The sequence below is a fragment of the Bos indicus x Bos taurus genome, chromosome 14, assembly GCF_003369695.1.
Source record: "Bos indicus x Bos taurus breed Angus x Brahman F1 hybrid chromosome 14, Bos_hybrid_MaternalHap_v2.0, whole genome shotgun sequence".
Taxonomy (NCBI): Eukaryota; Metazoa; Chordata; class Mammalia; order Artiodactyla; family Bovidae; genus Bos; species Bos indicus x Bos taurus.
The window spans coordinates 34,399,728-34,419,352 of NC_040089.1; the positions used below are offsets into that span (position 1 = coordinate 34,399,728).

At 45.6% G+C, this 19,625-nt stretch overlaps 1 protein-coding gene across 4 annotated transcripts in view; it reads right to left on the bottom strand.

The window, feature by feature from the left end:
- NCOA2 (nuclear receptor coactivator 2) overlaps positions 1-18,876 on the bottom strand; it is a 285,061-nt gene extending 266,185 nt beyond the window's left edge. For 2 of the 4 annotated variants that reach the window (XM_027561151.1, XM_027561154.1), the window contains exon 1: positions 18,778-18,875. The gene's annotated coding sequence lies outside the window, so the exon portion shown is untranslated. Of the gene's footprint in view, positions 1-17,195; positions 17,376-18,375; positions 18,463-18,777 lie in introns of those variants that run through there. The other 2 variants (XM_027561153.1, XM_027561152.1) reach the window with 2 other exon arrangements.
- Between the last annotated feature and the right edge of the window lie 749 nt (positions 18,877-19,625).

Here is a 19,625-nt window from a genome sequence, read left to right on the forward strand (position 1 = left end):
ATCAAACACCAGTTAGGGTCAAATACTGATCACTGAAGGCGACTGAGAGTAATCCTAACAACAGTGGACATTTAGGGAAACGGGCACAAGGTCACGCCTGTTCAAGTGACGAAGGCAGACCGCGATCCAGCAGCGTGGCTCTGAAGTGCCACTCCCAGCTGACCTCACAGAATGAAATAAATAAGGAAGGAAGTAAACCTCCTGCATGCAAGGGACTCCAGAATTCTTGTATTAACAGCTTCCAACAGAACATTCCACACATTTTTAGTCAATTCTCTAAGTAAGATTTTACAATCTTTCTTTCAAGATCTTCAGAGATTTTACTTTTATTTCATCCTTAAAATGGAAAGGCCTTTTTCAAAAGACAAGCCTGCAGCTGGTGCTATACAAAATGTCATTAGTTACTTCAGCGTGTGGTTTTCTCATCTTCCTGCTACTGAGAAACTTCTTAATATGTAAGAGTGTGCTCAAATAGTACACAGAGATGGACGCAGGAGGGTCCTGCTTGGTCCCCAACCCCCTACTTATTCTCAGGTTACCGAGATTTCTGGCGAGAAGGGGTCTCAGGGCCTAGACCATAGGACCTTCTGTGGTCCTGTGGTCTGACTCCCCACCTTATCTATCAGGGTCACCTGAAGAGTCTCTTTAAAAACAGACATCCTCCCCAACCCCATACTTTTGTAAATCGCGATGAGACCTTGGGATTTCCACCTTGACAAGTAAGGTAGACTACCTGTGCACTCTGATATTGGGACCAGCAACTTAGACCAAAACCACGTCATCCATGCTTCCAGCATAGGAAAAGCAGCGCCTTTCAACAAAAAAAACACTGCCTTCATCTATAACACGATCTGCTGAGGCAGCACCATTCTGGTGCTTTTGGAGGGAAGTGTGTTAATTATTACCCATAACACGAGCAGCTTCCAGGCCTAACTCCCTAGAAATGCTTCTGGTAAAACAAACGGTCCAAAAATATACGTCATTATCATTTAGTCAAAATTTCTACACAGTAAATACATGAATAGCGAAGAAAGTAACAGAAAGAGGCCGTATTTTTTTCCCCTCTATTTGGTAAAAAAAAAAAAAAAGAATTCTAGAATTTTTTTAAAAATTTGAGGAAGATTAACAAATACCCCACCATCCTTCTTAGTGATAAACAGAGAACCCTTTACCAGAAGATTTCTTTAAAGTTATCTAATTCATTTTGCCTTCATTAATAATTAAACCTTGAGCCTCACCACTATTTGAGGCAAACAAGCATAGCCCCCGTTCAACAAAAACAGATATTGGGACTCAGACATATTAAATCACTTGCTCGAGGTGATAGGTCCAGTCGTAGGCAGTATATACCCTTCGTTATTATTAAATGTATCTTTAAATCATACAGATTTCCTCTGCTCTAAATAAAATCTATAAATTTTTATCAGAAAGTTCTTCTAAACATCTAACTAAAATCTCATCAGATATAGTTTAGGAACCATACCTTCTGTGGGATTAAAGAACTATCTGGAGAAGGAAATGGCAGTGTTCTTGCTGGGGAAGTCCCATGGGCAAAGGAGCCTGGTGGGTTATAGTCCATGGGGTCCCAAAGAGTAGGACACGACTGCAGCAACTTAGCTGCAGCTGCTGCTGCTCATTATATCTCATATTGAATCATTTCATGTATCTCAGGAACAATAAACCCTCCTTCCACTCTTCTCTTCTTTTAAAGGAAAGGACGGCAACATTTCAACTTAGCCTCTGCAGACAACAGTTCCCACAAATGACCACACCTCTCATCCCACATGCTCTTCTTCTCATTCAACTTGTAACTTTCCTCCCAAGGTGAGCTGAGATCTGGGGAGGCTTGTGACTAAATCCTAAGATGTGACTTCTGAAGTCAAGTCATAAAATGAGATACAGATTCCTTGGAACTCACTCTTTGAACCCCAGAAGCCATGCTGTTAGGAAGCTCAAGCAGATGCAAAGAGGCTGTAATTAGGTATTCCAGCCTATAACTTGGCTGAGGTCCCAGCCAACAGCCTGTCCAGCACCAGGTCTGCAAGTCTTCAGCTGCTTCCAGCACTGAGCCACTAACTGACTCAGCCTTGGACCTGAGTTGTCCACGCTGAGACACAGGACATCATGGAGTGGATAAGCTATATCCATCATGCCTTTTCCCAACATGGTAACATTCATGAGCAGAATGCCACCAATTTTTCAGATGGTATATTAAGCGGCAACGGGAAACAAAACTCTCTAATTCAGAACACAAGCAAGAAATGAAAAAGAGGCAATGGATAAAAAAGCTTCTTTCTGAAGGTTCAAAATAAATATTCCCCAATTCTGTGCTCTAAAGATTACCTGCTTTACTGATAAGAGTCTGTCAGACTCTCACACAGATCTTAGTGAAAGTCCATGTAAAATGAAAGGAATTAGGAACACACTATATTACTTTCTATCTTCATCCTATGCACATCTCTCTTTAGAATGATGTGCCTTTTCTCCTCTCTGATGAAATCTCCATCAGCCCTTGATGCTCAAATCAAACTGCAGAGCAGCTATGAAGCCTTTCCTCACCTCACAAAATGAACTGTTTGCTTCTTATAAAATGTTTGTCTAGCCCTTCTAAGACAATTCTCTATTCTAATGCATATATTATACTGTAATTACTTGTCCACTTGTCTCTTTCCTTCCCTAAACTGTGAGATCTTCGAGGATGGAGCCTATTTCTTTTTTAATCTCTGTGTCCCCAACTTCCAACCCGTGCGGCAGGTAAAGTGCCAAAAAAAGGGAGAAAATGGACTGTTCTTTAAATTTTAATTTTTTAACATAAACATATACACATATACTCAAAAAGTAACATCCAGACAACAGAAAAAGGCAAGTCTAGTTTGCTGAGCTAGGGCTGGTAGCGAGGGGTCCATGGTTTACAGTGACTTGAGTACAGAGACAGAGCAGTATCCTAAAAGATCCCACGGACACTCAGGGGAATTTTAGCACATTTCAAATCAGTTTAGTAAACAGGGAAATACTACGCATTTTAAAAGCATTTTCTCGTAAATAACTAATGTCAAAATTTGAGGTGCTCAAAGGAATAAAAACCAGAAGCAGAAAAAATAGACACATGAGACCTCATTTTCTGAAAGTTTTGTATAGCCACTATTTTACAGTAATATGACTTTATTATTAATTTTGCCCCCACCTCTGTCCCCTCAGTCCTTAATGTCCCTACTGTTTGGTTACATTTCAGAACTCTAAAGTACTTTCCTGCCAGTTGACCCAAACTGCTACCATGTTACAAATCCACTGAAAAACACACCACAATACTGTCTGTTCAACCCTCTCCAACAGGCCAACATTTTTTGTTTTTAATTTAGTTTATTTTAATAAGCTCTTCAAGCACCTTCTGCAAGCTTGAGCAAAGATATTCATGAATATATTTCTTTTAAACCATGCTAATGAATTATTTTTTTTATTAATTGAAGTATAGTTGATTTACAATGTTTCAAAGGCCAACATTCTTTTCTTAAGCAGTACCATACCAGGTAGCACTAGTGGTAAAGAATCCACCCGCCAACGCAGGGGACACAAGAGACACGAGTTTAATCCCTGGGTCGAGAAGATCCCCTGAAATAGGAAACGGCAACCCACTCCAGTATTCTTGCCCGGGAAACTCCATGGACAGAGGAGCCTGGCGGACTACAGTCCATGGGGCCACAAAGAGCTGGACACAACTGAGCAACTGAACACAGCACGGGACTCACAAAATGCCAGAAATGAGGATATCACCCAGTATGTCTGTAAGACATTTCAGAAAAGTCTTGCAAAAAAAAAAAAAATCCAAAAATCAGTCATTTAAATTCTAGTCCCCTTAAAATTGCCTGAATCTGTTAAATACAAAGGCCTATATCCAATCCTACTTTCCTTCCCACTTGGCATCTCTTACATGTCTCCTAAACTGCCATACTTCAAAACCCCAGGAAGTTGTCCTCTCTATGATGTTACTCCAAAGAAGTGCTTGGTATACAAGCTTTCTATTTAATAGCCAAGTGTGCTAAAAAATTAATGTCTCAATCTCAACCCCCTCCTGTGCCTAAAACAGAAATCTACAACTTCCTAGGAGGAAAGAAGTCCTCAAATTCTCAGACGGTAAGTGTTCCCGTAGGCAGGCATCCCCTCTGTGCCTGCTCCCCTCACAGCATCAGTTGTATGAATCTCCCTGTGACGTGTCTGTAGAAAGTATGGCTAGGTTCAAACCTACAGAGACTTCAGAAGGGGTGTGCTGAGAAAACATCCCAAGGTGTCAATATTTTAAGCAGGAAGTTCTTAGTATTTATGTGCTTCTTCAGCTCTATCAAATCCATCAATATATTTAAAAAGTTAATTTCTTAGCCCTACTTGAAAAACTGAAGTCTAAACAATGAAAAGATTGGTTGCACAACAATATGAAGGCACTTAACCTTACTAAACTGTACACTAAAAAAATGGGTAAGATGGTAAATTTTACACATATTTCCCCACAATTAAAAAGTTTAATTTAAAAGAATAACTGCTAAAAAAAAAAAAAAAAAAAAAACAGCATCTAAAAAACCCACAAAACCAACAAACAAAAACTAGGAGAACTGTTGAGTATTAACAGAAATTACTGAACCAAATTTCCAAATCGGGAAAGGAGTATGTCAAGGCTGTATATTGTCACCCTGCTTATTTAACCTATATCCAGAGGACATCATGAGAAATGCCGGGCTGGATGAAGCACAAGCTGGGATCAAGATTGCTGGGAGAAATATCAATAACCTCAGATGTGCAGATGATGCCACCCTTATAGCAGAAAGCGAAAAAGAACTAAAGAGCCTCTTGATGAAAGTGAAAGAGTGAAAAAGTTGGCTTAAAACTCAATATTCAGAAAACTAAGATCACGCATTCCAGTCCCATCACTTCATGACAAATAGATAGGCGAAACAATGGAAATAGTGACAGACTTTATTTTGGGGGGCTCCAAAATCACTGCAGATGGTGACTGCAGCCATGAAATCAAAAGACGCTTGCTGCTTGAAGAAAAGCTATGACCAACCTAGACAGCATATTAAAAAGTAGAGACATTACTTTGCCAACAAAGGTCTGTCTAGTCAAAGCTATGGTGTTTCCAGTAGTTATGTATGGATGTGAGAGTTGGACCATAAAGAAAGCTGAGTGCTGAAGAAGTGATGCTTTTGAATTGCGGATTTGGAAAAGACTCTTGAGAGTCCCTTGGACTGCAAGGAGATACGACCAGTCAATCCTACAGGCAATCAGGCCTGAATATTCATTGGAAGGACTGATGCTGAAGCTGAAACTCCAATACTATGGCCACCTGATGTGAAGAACTGACTCACTGGAAAAGACCCTAATGAGTCTTTTCCTGAAAGATTGAAGACCCTGAAAGATTGAAGGCGGGACGAGAAGGGGATGACAGAGGATGAGATGGTTGGATGGCATCATTGACTCAATGGACATGAGTTTGAGTAGGCTCTGGGAGTTGGTGACGGACAGGCAAGCCTGGTGTGCTGAAGTCCATGGGGTCGCGAAGAATTGGACACGACTGAGCAACTCAACTGAACCAAATGTAAAGGGGGAGCTTCATTAGATCCTGGTTTGAAACCCAAAGCTGTAACAGACAATTTGGAGAAAACTGGGATAACTGAAATAGTTGATACTTGATGATATGAGTTTTCTTAGGCTTTAAAAAGGGTTTTGTTAGGTTTAATGGTTGTTATTTTGTGTGATTACCCAAGGTAATGCCTTTATTTTATGGCAACATGCTTTCTGGACAAAGGGTCATTTATAACTTACTTCCAAATAGTTCATGCAATACACACACATACACACACACAGACAAATTGGAGAAAGAGGGAAAGGAAAAGCATTACACAACACTGAAATAGCTGTTATTTAGCCACTTGTTCTACCACATTATGGAAGCATTGTAGGAGCTAAGGGAAAAAGAGACACACGACACTGCACACGTCCCAAAGCACCGCCTTGCGTTTTCACTGAGCTTGGAGATTGTTTCTACTGCTTAATATAATATTGGCTGCTGACAGAATCTGAATAGATGACAGGTAGATAGCCTTCTGACTTCTTCTGCAAGTAAAATGATCTCACAAAGCAAAAAAATTACTGTTGAAGTAGAGATTTGGGAAGAAAGTTGAGAACATTTTTATAGGTATTGTCACAAGTATATACTAATGTGTGGTCTGTAAGGGTTTTGCTCTTTGAACAGTTGTAGAATTTCATTATTTATCTACTGAGACATCAACCCTTCAAGTGATGCTTTCATTCTCCTATCACTTCTTCCACGCAAGTGTTTAAGTAACAGCCCTATACTTTGTGTTTGGTTTTGGTCTATCACCTTTCCAGAACTACCAAGTTCCCCCAAAGTCTTCTTTACCTTTGCTGTCCTCTTTCCACTATAAACTGAGATTATCAATCCCTCTTCTCATCATAGCGTCAAAACACTCTGCAGGGGAGAAGTCAGTAAGTCTGATACGGAAAACGTTCAGTTTTACTGAGGCAACAAAACCAAAACTTTGTCTTTATTATTTCTGACTTGAAGTGGACTTCCTTCTTTTTCTATAGAATTTTCTATATAAAATCTATAATCAATGCAATAAGCAATTGACTAATAACCTTTGAATATTGTTGGACTCCGTCTGTCTTTTTGTTCTGATTGTACACTCTGCTATGAACTAAGGTCAATCATAAACTCCCAACAAATTGAGTTTTATATCAAAAGAACTGCTTCCTCAGGAAATCTCTGGCAGTCAGTGGTTAGGACTCTGTGCTTTCAATGCCGAGAACAGGGATTCAATCCCTGGTTGGGGAACTCAATCCTGCAAGCCACACAGCCAAAAACAAGAGCTTGCATGGTCAACGTGTTCAGAGGAGGCCAAGAAAGAACAGACTAACAGGTACAAAGGTTCATATAAAGAGTAGAAATACAGGGACACAGCTTTGTGGTAGACCCATCTAGACAGTGTCTGGAAATGTCATTCTATGGTGATTGGGAACTTATACAAGGATCAGTCTATTAATGACTTACAGCACAAAAGGTGAATTTATTAAATCAGCCCAAAACACAGTTTAAAAATGAATGATTTTAAGCTGTTCTGTATACTGTGTGAGAGAGGCGAAATGAATGAAAAAAAAAAATACATGTGTATACATAGACACACACACACACACACTCTGTCCTTACTATGTCTCCCAATTGTAGCAAACCAGTAAGAAAACAGGTACCATTCCCTGTTGTACCTCTTTCTTTCAGACAGCAAGCCAGTGCACATGATCATGTAAGCATATTTATAGAACACAACTGGAGAAGGAAACGGCAACCCACTCCAGTATTCTTGCCTAGAAAATCCCATGGACAGAGGAGCCTGGAGGGCTGCTGTCCATAGGGTTGCACAGGGCTGCTGTCCGTAGGGTTGCACAGAGTCGGACATGACTGAAGTGACTTAGCATGCATGCATGCATTGGAGAAGGAAATGGCAACCCACTCCAGTATTCTTGCCTGGAGAATCCCAGGGACAGAGGAGCCTGGTGGGCTGCCATCTATGGGGTCGCACAGAGTCGGACACAACTGAAGTGACTTAGCAGCAGCAGCAGCAGCAGCAGCAGCATATAACACAACAAACAAATTTTAAGCCAGATTTGTCAAACCATTTTATTTGATGGTTTCTCTCTTTGATATTAAACAAGTTTAATATCTATCAAAACATCTAATTTGCTTTATTAACATGTTATGGCCCTTCACTTATTTATCTAAACCTTCACCAAAAAGTGTGTTATTAAGGAGTCTGGTTCCACTTAAAGTAACAAGTATTGTAAGTTGACTACTCAGTTTGATCAAGCTGATAAACTAAACAGTCCATCCTTGAAAAATCTCTCAAGCTCCAAGGGCATGGACTTGTTACTGTGCCATTCCTCTATGCAGAAAGCATTAGTGGCTCAGTTGTCTGTGCAACTCCATGGACTGTACCCTGCCAGACTCCTCTGTCCATGGGATTCTCCAGGCAAGAATACTGGAGTGGGTTGCCATTCCCTTCTCCAGGGGATCTTCCTGACCCAGGGATCAAACCTGGGTCTCCTGCATTGCAGCCAGATTCTTTACCATCTGGGCCACCAGGCTTTCATTAATTTACAGATTTCAGGCAAGACTACTCTTTTGCATTGGTATTTTCCACCTGCGTGGTTCTAACCCTTTTTAGCCTCAATTAAATGAGCAATTCCTCTGAAGGCCACCTCCAGCTTCCTTCCAAATGCCTTTCCTTTCCTTTTTTCCCGTTACACACTCAATCCCTTTCTCCAAGTAGATAAACATCTGTGGACCACTGAGGCAGGCCCAGAAAGCCGGGGTGAGGCTACTGGAGACATCTGACCTTCACTGGGAAATTCCCTTTCTGGGGAAGGGAATGAAGAGGGCCTCTGTGACCAGGAAACCCTCTCTGTTCCTCTGGTGTGAGGCCCTGGCTTCCCTCACTCCTCTGAGCACCAGGCCAGGTGAACACAGGAACTCAGCCTATGAAAATCACAAGCCCCAGAAGGCTTTCCCTTGGCCCTACCTGGTCTTTGCCTGCTCTTGGGTGGAGTGGGCCCCTCACTTCTCACCTGTAGAGGGGAAGAAAGTCTCCCAAGTGCTCCGTGTGGTAACCCAGAGTATCAGGGCAGAAGGGCCGCAGGGCTGAGGGGTACCTGGAGGGAGCCGGCCTTTGGCACTGCTGTCCGGGTCCAGGATTAAGACTGCAGCTCATCGGAACACTCTGCACCCGCCCAGCTCCTGCTGTGAGATCCGGATGCAGACAGCGATTGTACAGGTGAGTGCTGGGACCTGGATGGGACTGGGACTCACCCATTTCACCTGTCACCGGCTCTCCCTCCTCTGCCTTTCCCTCTCCACCACAGGGTCAGGGCCTATCTCCAGTGACCATGAGAGAGGAGGGAGTGGTGGAGAGCCTCTCCTAGCAGAGACTCAGCTCACCAGACGGCCTGCACGCAGGGCCAAGCCAGATGGCCCCTGCCAGCTCCATCCCGACCCACCTTCACTTGCCTCTCGAGCCCACAAACCTGGGCTTCCCTCCACCTCCCGGCTCTCTCCTCCTGAATGCTTCTTCTCAAAGTAAGAAATTTACTATTATGATGAGATCATCCATGATCATGAGAATGCGGTTTTACGATGTGCGTGTGCTTCACCCAGCAGAGGAGAATGCTCTGGTTTTCTTTTCTAATGCCCTTCGGTGTCCAGGCATTTTGTTGACTTTTGTCACTGTCAGTTGCCACTGTCAATATGCTCAGAACACAATGAGTATCATTTTCTTACATTATACTTAACAGCTTACAGCCTTTATTAAACTCTTAACTGTACACACCTCTTGCTTAAAATACAAGGTAGTACAGCATAAACAGATCTTTATATAACTTTATTTACATAAAGATTATTATTTAAATAATCTTTATATAAATTCACTACGTTTTACTTATTCCTGTTGTTGGTGTTTAATAGATAAATAGTCATGTTTGACTCTTGTGCGATGCCATGGACTATAGCCTCCCAGGCTCTGCTGTCCATGGGATTTCCCAGGCAAGAATACTTGAGGGGGTTGCCATTTCCTTCTCCAGGGGATCTTCCCAACCCAGGGATCAAACCCATGTATTCTGCATTGGTAGGCAGATTATTTACTACTGAGCCACCTGGGAAGCTCTGACTTATACTTACTATTTGTTTATCTAAGAAAAGACTCTGTTGGTGCTAGAATACAATAAAATGACACTTCTTAATGGAAAATATTTCTATATCACACTTTTATAGAAAAATCTTAAGGAATCAAGATAGTCATACATATGTTACTTGAAAAGCAACAAGAGCACGATACACTGAATCTCAGAAAAGAATTACAGAAATTGAAAATACAACACACTACCAGAAACTCCAGAGAGGCGGGCATTCCTAAGACTCTAGGAATCTGATGAAATTTTCACCAATCTTAAATCATCTTTAATATTTCCAAGTGAAAGTGTTAGTCGCTCAGTTGTGTCCAACTCTGTGCAACCGTATGGACTGTAGCCTGCCAGGCTCCTCTGTCCATGGAATTCTCCGGGCAAGATTACTGGAACGGGTTGCCATGCCTCCTCCAGAGGATCTTCCCAACTCAGGGATCAAAGCCCTCGTCTCCTGTGTCTCTTGCATTGGCAAGTGAATTGTTTACTGTCTGAACCACCAGGGAAGCCCCTTAGTATTTCCAACTTATAACCAGTACCAATTGTACTGGACCACCAAAGGCAAGGGAAATCATTTCCTGTTTGATTCCTGGACTATTTTGCAGGTGGGAACAGCCTGCTAGAAAAGCCCATCCTCATTGAGATCGGGGCTTCCAGGGGCGAGGGGATTCCCTGGTGGCTCAAATGGTAAAGAATTCACCTGTAACACGGGAGACCAAGGTTCGATCCCTAGGTCGGGAAGATCCCCTGGAGAAGGGAATGGCACCCCACTCCAGTATTCTTGCCTGGAGAATTCCATGGACAGAGGAGCCTGATGGGCTGCAATCCATGGGGTCACAAAGTAGCCCATGAGGTCACAAAGAGTAGGACACAACTGAGCGACTAACACTTTCTCTCCCCCCCCACCCCACTTCCAGGGACAAAGGTCAGCCAGAAACAACGGGAACTCCTAGGACCCTGTCACACTGTGCAAATTAAGCCTTGGGAGATGTGGGATCACATTTCCTGAGGATTCACTAAATGAGTAATAGAAAATACCACACGTTATGTGTTCATCTCTGACAAGAGGGCTTCAGAATGGCAGCTAGAACACTGAAAGCAGTGCCTGCTGATCCCCACACGTGCACAGGTGAAGAGTTCCCTGAATGCTCTCCTGGCTCCCTGAAAACAATTGAGCAGACAGAAGAATTCCACAAATAGCAGAGCACAAGTCAGATGACTGAATATATTATCAGCCACCTTTGGGGACTACAATGTCGCAACACCGAGTCACCCGTGCTACATGGGTTGCAAAAAATCTGCCAAACATGCATCACACAAACCACCAGCTAACAGCTAAACGTGCTACGATTAAATATATGTTACAGAAATACCAGTGTTTCATCCGTCCAAAACCTCTACCCCCTAAAAGGTTCTCTGCGTCTCTTTTCTGCCTCTCCCCCACATTCAAGTTTTCTCAAGTTGATTTTCTGAGCTTCTTATTGTGAGAAACAATATGGGACCTGAGTGTGCCTTTACAAAATACATCCCCACCCCTGTCCCTTTCCCTCGTGGGGAATGACTGATCCGTGCTTTCCACAAGGACTGGATGGCACACATCCACGTGAGGCTACAAGGAGGTGTAGCTGGCCAGCTCACTTGTCAGGGAGGCAGGGCTAAGGGGCAGCGCTGGCCTGGGTTCAAATTCCTCTCCAGCACTCGGGCTGTGTGACCTCTAGCAGGTTATCTGACAGCTTTGTGCCTCCACTTCCTGAACTGTGAAAGCGGAGCGACAAGAGCGCCTCCCTCGCTGCGTTCCAGTGAGAGCCAGACAGGAGTAGAAAAGCACCAGGTTTTAAGTGAGCGCTCAGTTAAAGGTTACCTGTTTTTCACTTCATCCATTTCCATTCGTATTTTTTGAAAATTAAAAGACAAGACAGAATCCTGCAATTTAGGACCTGTTAAATACTGGGCTGATGACTAAAAAATCTGGAGACTCTCTGTAGGTCTTAAGGTAAGTATCCGGCCAGGTGTAGGCCTGCCTGGAGGCAAGGGTTTGGGAGAGCTACTGCTGCTACTGTCCGACTCTGTGCGACCCCATAGATGGCAGCCCACCAGGCTCCCCCGTCCCTGGGATTTTCCAGGCAAGAACACTGGAGTGGGTTGCCATTTCCTTCTCCAATGCATGAAACTGAAAAGTGAAAGTGAAGTCGCTCAGTCATGTCCAACCCTCAGCGACCCCATGGACTACAGCTTTCCAGGCTCCTCCGTCCACGGGATTTTCTAGGCAAGAGTACTGGAGTGGGGTGCCATTGCCTTCTCTGTGGGAGAGCTACAAGCCTACAGAATTTGCAGGACTGGGTCTATTCAAACCTATTCATCCTTTTTACAAACTAAACCACCAGACTGGGAGTCTTACAAAAACCTGCAAACATCGCTTTATTAGATCCTTAATAGGAAGATGTTCTTGGACTCACCATCCCCTCTGAAATTTATAGTGCTTCCCCACTTGTTGGTCAAGGTTCATTTTTCCCCAAAGTTTTGCTCAGAGGCACAGCGACTTACTCCCCTTCAAACTTCATCTCCTGGAAACTGAGGGTAACTTCTACTTCACAGGATGTGGGCAAGAATGAAATAAGGCAGCATGCCTCAGAGAGCCCCTAGCAGGTTGATGGCACTCAGTGAGAGATGCTATCATCACTTCTGTTGCTGCTCTGCCAATACAGATGTTTTGGCCAAGAGCAAGAGTGAGTTACGTTTAGAAAAACTGACCACCACAGCAGAATACCTGTGAAAGGCTGTGCAAGGGAGACTTTCCACCCTTTAGAAAACTAGGGTGGTAAGACCCAGGATTTATTACTCTTCAAAGCAGCAACAAGACACAAACAATCCACAGAAATAAGAGGTCACTGCCTGCCCTGTCACCTCTACCCAACTACAGATCGTCACGCTGACCACACACAATATGATTTCAGGAGAAATAAAACTAATTATAAATATTCATACCTTTATTAAAGGAAATCTATTTCTTCATAAGCTAATCAGTCAAGGGGACATTTAACAATCTTTTTACTATAAACATTATAATCCTATTTTCAGGGGGGAAAAAACCTGAACTCAAATTAAAGCAGAATTATCTGACTCTGTTATATAATTAAAATTACACATTAAAAGAAGAGCAGATCTTTAGTTTGAAAGCAAATCGAACATCAGAGTGGACACGTCCCTTCACAGCCCCTCCCCCACAAAAAATAAAAAAATCATCACCCACTGAGTGTTCCCCCTTTAATCAGAGGATTCTGGCAGTAAACTACCAAAGCTGGGACACTTAAAACTCATCAAATAACATGAGTAAATGAACAAAACAATGGTTAAATGAGGCAGGAATGCAATAACAAGATCTAAAAAGCCCAAAATGAGAGTTAAGTTGGCCATGGGGAACTCCATCAGGAACTCTTAATAGTTCATAATTGACTGCCTAAAAAACATAAATTCTGCCAGAACTGACAGGCTAACTTCAACTCTTCATGTGCACCTGTCAACTGACACTCAAAGTAAAAGTTTTTTTTCTTCAGAACCTTTGACTATTAATAACTATTTAATTATTGCTAATAAGGTCTACCTATCAGCACCTCCCCTCTTTCTTCCTTAAAATTGTCTATGTCCAAAAGTAAGTAAGTCAAATACTTCCATAGGTTCCCTGCTTGTTTAATACATCTCTGCTAAGTCACTTCAGTCGTGTCTGACTCTGTGCGACCCCAGAGACAGCAGCCCACCCGGCTCCGCCATCCCCGGGACTCTCCAGGCAAGAACACTGGAGTGGGTTGCCATTTCCTTCTCCAATGCATGAAAGCGAAAAGTGAAAGTGAAGTCGCTCAGTCATGTCCGACTGCTAGCGACCCCATGGACCACAGCCCACCAGGCTCCTCTGTCCATGGGATTTTCCAGGCAAGAGTACTGGAGTGGGGTGCCATTAATACATCTCTAGAAGTTTACAAATAGGGAACCAACTTAAAACTGTCCTAGAGTCGATGTTTCCACAATTGCATTATGTAATCACAGCCGCTGGAAGCCAGGAATATGGTCACTGATGTACATTTCATAGGATAAGTACATAAAATCTTTGCTGTAAGAGCCAAGAGTGTTATAATCTATCTGCAGACCATGTAGTTATTTAATTTCAAATACCCTCATAGCACAATCTTTGATTTCCACTCTTCTCCATAATCACCCTTGCCTCAGTTTTATAACAGCAAGGTAAACTACACAAGTTTCTAAAGTATCCACAAAAGTCAGATTCTCACTTCTGTTTAGAAATTACTATCTAGAATCCATAAAGTATATATTGTCTTTATACTATCTGAATTGAGGGCCTATGACACTAAATCCATATTGCACGGCTTTTCCAGACATCACTTTTAATAGACTTTAAAAAGTAATATGACATAATATTCTTTCTACAGTTAGGAATTCATAAACCCTTCTGCAAGCCTGTAAAAACAAAAAAGGAAATAAACACAAATGCTAAAATTGTTTTTGTTGAAAAAACAAGGCGTTTAGAGGTAAAATTAGCTCGACATGTGAAAGTGTATTAAAAAACTGAGTAAGGGGTTTGTTCTGTTTTTTCTTAAATGGTTTTCATTATTAGTTTGTAAACAGTCTGATTATTTCATTGCAGGAAAGATCCTGATTCACTGCTCATTTTATGATTTACTGTAATAAAAGATCAACATCTTAAAGCAACTGACTTACACTCTCCCTCCTATTCTCTTCATTTAAAATTGATACAGCATGCAATAACATAAATGACCAAAACTATAAACACAAAATACTGAAAAATGAGTAATGACTTCAAAAGTGGTTTTGCCATAAAAATAGCAAAGCACTAATCATGCATTTAAATATAATACCAATCATAACAAATGGTCAAAATATCAAATAAAGATAACACTGTGCATTTCAGAAAACTAACTTCTAGAAAAATTGTTTAAAGAGCACCCTTTTAAAATCCAATACAACACATTTTTTTCTAAAAAATCCAAGCTGTCGATTTAATGGGTCACCTTTTCAACTGGGTGTGATATGAAACAGCTATGGTACTGAATCCTTAAATATAGGGTATATAATTAAAGAACTGCTCATTGGTCCTTGTTTCTAACGTGCGCAAAGCTTTAATAAGATATAACTAGAGGGAGGTTCAAGACAGAGGGGACATGTGTACATCTATGGCTGATTATGTTGATGTATGGCAGAAACCAACAAAATGTTGTAAAGCAATTATCTGCAGATTAAAAATAAATTTAAAAAAAAGATGTATCTAAAGATAAAGCCAACCAAGGAGCACTGCCCCTTTACGGCCTCACACTGCAGCCCAAGTTCCCCTCTGATCCTGACATTTTAGCTTGCTCATAAAACACTCCTCTAACACTGAGCAAAAGTCATGTAAATGATATGTAACCAATGAAGGATTAAAATCAGAGCTAATCTATCTAACAAATATTAAATTCGTAATTGGTGAGCTCTTTTTCTATCCTCTGCTTCAGTATCCTAACATCTACAACTCCTCTGTTAAGACTGAAATTCCCAGGAGGAGGAAGGCTCAGCTCCAGTCTGCGAGCACACAATGGAATCACAGCTGACGACGCACATCTTTTTCTAGATGTCTCCATATGCTTGAGAGGATTTTTTTTTCCCCTAGCCAGGCATTAGGGGACTTGCTACTCACTGCCACTAAGAATCTGAAAACAGTCTCAAGGATTATTGTGGAGAAGGAGTAAAATAATGTGTTGCTCTTGAGCATACAAAAGGCACACGTCAGAGTGGCCTTCAGGAACTAAATTAACTAATGACGGGGCAGTTTTGCATGCTGTCAAATTCTGAATGTTGTTTAATTTATAATTCTCCCTACTTCTGGCAGCTAAATGTTTGTTTTATAGTCACAGTTTTTACTACTGTATCACTAAAACAACACCTCAAGGGCTACAACAAAATGCGATTAATTTTTGTCTTCATGAACACTTACAATTATAATGGATTGGGAATTCACATTATGAATCTGAAAACGGTCTATTACACAGAGGACATCGATAAAGTGTGGTAAACACTGTTCCCTAAAAACCCTAAATCCCCTAAAAAGACCCCTCAAATCTTTCTTAGTAACACCAAATTATTAAAAGCCTGAGAAAGCAGTATGCATAAGTAATCATGCACATAAAATGCCTCAAAAAGAAAAAAAAGTCTCAAGATTAAATTCATGGGATACTCATCACAAAATGAATAGATGCATTCTCAAGTTAACATTACTCATCTTTTGAACTCCCAAAGATTCTACAAATTCCAATTGGGAAAAGGAGTCTTGCTGCTGTCAGTGTGCACTAACCTCCCCAACAAAGAGTAGCACAAGAGCACACACGCACACGCGCACACACACACACACACACACACACAAAGCATAGCAGCAGCAGCTGCCGTCTTTTTAAAAGACTGCTATTCCTGCAGAGCAATCTATGATCTTTACAAAGAACCAAAGACCTATCCTCCCATTCTGAAAAGTTAGAGTTGTGTAAGTCACTAGACTGCACCCAACAGTGTAAAATAACCAAAGATGTGTCCTAACCTTGCAAACACCAAAAAAGTACCCACACACTGAACCATTCACTAGTGTTTAAGCAAACTAATTTATTTTTGAGAATCTTTTGTGTGGGAGTAATCTGGCAACCTACATTTATTCACTTTTTTTCTGTAGACAAATATTCTCTGACTGGCTTGCTCCTTAAATATCAACGCTTTAGGTTGCAAACAGTGATGCTTTGGTTCCTAACTTCATATTGTTTACTCAAGAGAAAAAAATAAAAATGCATACCATAAACTACAACTTTTTTTTTTAATGTCATCCCAACGCCGAACTTCCAAGTGCACTTTGGAAACTGGCCCTCTAATTAATCAAGGAACCAGTGAAGCCATTACAAACAATGATGCTTAACACTCCCAATAATCAATTGACGTGAAGCTTTTCCGATGCCTTCGTTTTCAGAGCAGCCTTTCAAATTTCATTGTCTCCACGCTGGAGTAGCTATGTGAAACTGAGACAGAGGTAAACAGATAACTCCTAGGATCGTTAGCACGTAAACCGAGCGCTGAGGTTCGGAACGCGATCACTACAATATATGCCATTTTAGAAACGGGCCTCGGACAGTTACTGCCACATCCTAAGTGCCTTTAGACTTCGTTGTATCTAGGACAACGTCTCTGGTGGTACCAAAGCAATACAGTATCTCGTGCAATCTGCGTGCCTCCCCGGGTCGGAGCCCCTGTAAGTGACACTACCCCACAGATCTAGAAGTGGGTGACCAAGGATGTACAAGAGTGGGTAGCTCTTGGCGTCTCCATGACTCCCCCGCCCCGCCTGCAACTCCGCTCCAACTGGTCCGGAAGAAGCCCCGCCCCCTTCCTTCCTCCGGTCCCCGCGATTGGCTTACCGACACCCGGCAGGTCAATTCCCCGCCTTCGACTGGCTCACTGCCCCATCAGTCACACGCAGCGAGATTCGGGTCGGTGGGAGGGGAAGGCAGTGGAGGAGGTGGAGTGGGAGTGGGATTAGAGGACGAGGTGACGGAGGAGGATGTTCAGGCTCGGTCCCCGGTTTGGGAAAGTTTCCCCTACGAGTGACAGACCCGGACGGCGTTAGGCCCGGTCCCGCTCAGAGCCGGTGCAGGACGCTCGGGTCCTTGATTCCCGCCCCTCGGTCCCGCAGGCCCCGGAAACCACTAGGGGGAGGGAGAAGAGGGAGGGACCAGCTAACCAGGGACCGACCCACCCCCGATCTCGGAAGAGGCGCCTCCGGGACTCCCCGGAGGGGCGGGGGGCGGTGAGCGCCGGCGCGCCGCGACGACCCCCGGCCCCCTCCCCCAGCAGCCCCCAGAGGCCCGAGAGAGCAGTGTCCCCGGGCCCGGGGCGTGACCGTCGCGAGCTGGCTGGGAGGGCCCCTCCCGCTTCCCGCCTGGGGCCCTGAGGGCCTGTCCCTTCAGGGGCGGGGAGATGGGGGAGCGAAGAGGGGGCGCTGGCGAGCCAACCCGGAACCTCCCGGCCCGCCTCCCGCCCCCAGCCCCGGCCCCTGCGCGCCTCCTGCACACACGCCCGCACCCAGAAAGTTAAGTCAGGGGCGAGCCCGGCTCGGCGCCGCCGCGCTCCGGCCCCCCGGCTCCCCGCCCCCACCGCGGCCCGGCCTGCTCGGCCCGAGCGCGCCGCCCGCCCCTCCCGCCGCAGCTCCTTCCCGTCGGCGCGCGGCGCCCCTCGCCCCCAGCCCCCGGCGCTGACACGGGCCGGGCCCGGCCGCCGGGCCGCGGATCCTCTCTTCTCCCGATGTCTCACCCCGCCGGCCGCCCCTGACAAGGCGTTTCACCTTCACACACCCCCGAGAACTTCCCGAGTCCTGCCACCCCTCGCCCGGCTCCCACCCTGCGCTGCAGTCGCTCCGCGTTTCCATGAAAGAATGCACCTTCTCGGGCTTCACCTTCCCGTCTCTCTGCCTCGCGCCCCCCGAGGGCGCAGGAGAAGCGCTCCCCGCCGACCCGCACCGGGCAGGGGCGCCGGGCGCCGGGGCTCCGCCGGCGGGGGCCGCGCCCGCGCCCCCGGCCTCCGCCGCGCCTCGGCTCTCACCTCTTGGCCGGCGCCGCGGGCTGCAGCCTCCGCCCGCCTCGCGCTCCGGGACTCGTCTCCCGAGCTCTCGCAAAGCGCTGGAGCGCCTCCTTTCTCTCCCAGGGACTCCGCGTCTCCCCGCCGCTTCCCGCCCTCCCCACCCCTCCCCACCCCCCCCCCCCGCCAAGTCCCAACTCCCCAGCTTCACGGCGCCTCTCCGGGGTTGCAACTCCCGTTTTCCGCGCACCGGGGCAGCGGTTCCCCGCACACAAAACAGCCCTCTCGGCGGCGCGCGGCTCTACCCGGCTCGGCGCAGGAAGGGCGATCGCGGCCGGGGGGTGGGGACGCGGCGCCCCCCGCCTGTCCGCCGCCCGCCGCCCGCCTCCAGCCCGCCCTCGCGGCCCCCAGGGAAGGAGCGGTTACCGGCTCGGGTCGGTCACGCCGTCAGGTGCCGGCTGCCGTCGGCGCTGACCTTCGCCGCCGAAGCCGTGGCTGAGGCTGCGGCCGCCATGTTCCCGTGTTAATAACTGCTGCCTGGTTGTTTATTTCAATGGAGATCCTCCCCCAACTCCCTCCTCCTCCTCCACCTCCTCCTCCTCCTCCTCCGCGTCTCCGCACTTGCCTAGAGACACACAGACCGCGCGAGCTCGCGATCAGGGGAGGGGGCTCGGGAGTCAGGCAGTCCCTCCCTCCGCCTCCCGGGCCGTGGCCGCAGCCGAGTCCTGTCACTGGGGAAAGGACGGGGCGGAAACTTGCGTCCCGCGCCCCCGGGGAGGGGGCAAAGGTGGACGGAGGGTTCTCCCAGGAGCCGACCCTGGCCGCGGACTCTGTAGCATCTCCGTCGGCGCAGTCCTCTTAAGAAGACGACCCGGGGAGAGGTGAAGAGAGAAGGGAGAGGGGACAAAATGGGTGACGGTGGTAGCAGGGAGGGTGACCTATGGGTGACTGGAAGCGAGGGGAGAGTAAACAGATGACTCCATGGGAGGGCAAAGGGCAAGTGCCAAAAAAGCGAGACTATGGGACCGGCCGGGGCTGCAGAGTGGAGGCAGTGGGATCTTGAGGTTGCAGACGGCCAGGCAGATGCCCCCGCACGAAGATGGGGAGAACGCAGTGCCAGATTCGCCCCAGGAGGAGCCACCCGTCGGCGCTCTGCCTGCGCCCCTGGAGCAGCAGCCGGCACCCCTAGGGCGCACCTCGCACGCCCGCGTCTGCTGCTGCGCCCTGGAGGCGCCCGTTGTCCATCAGTTCTCCCCCGGCTTCTAAGAGAATTG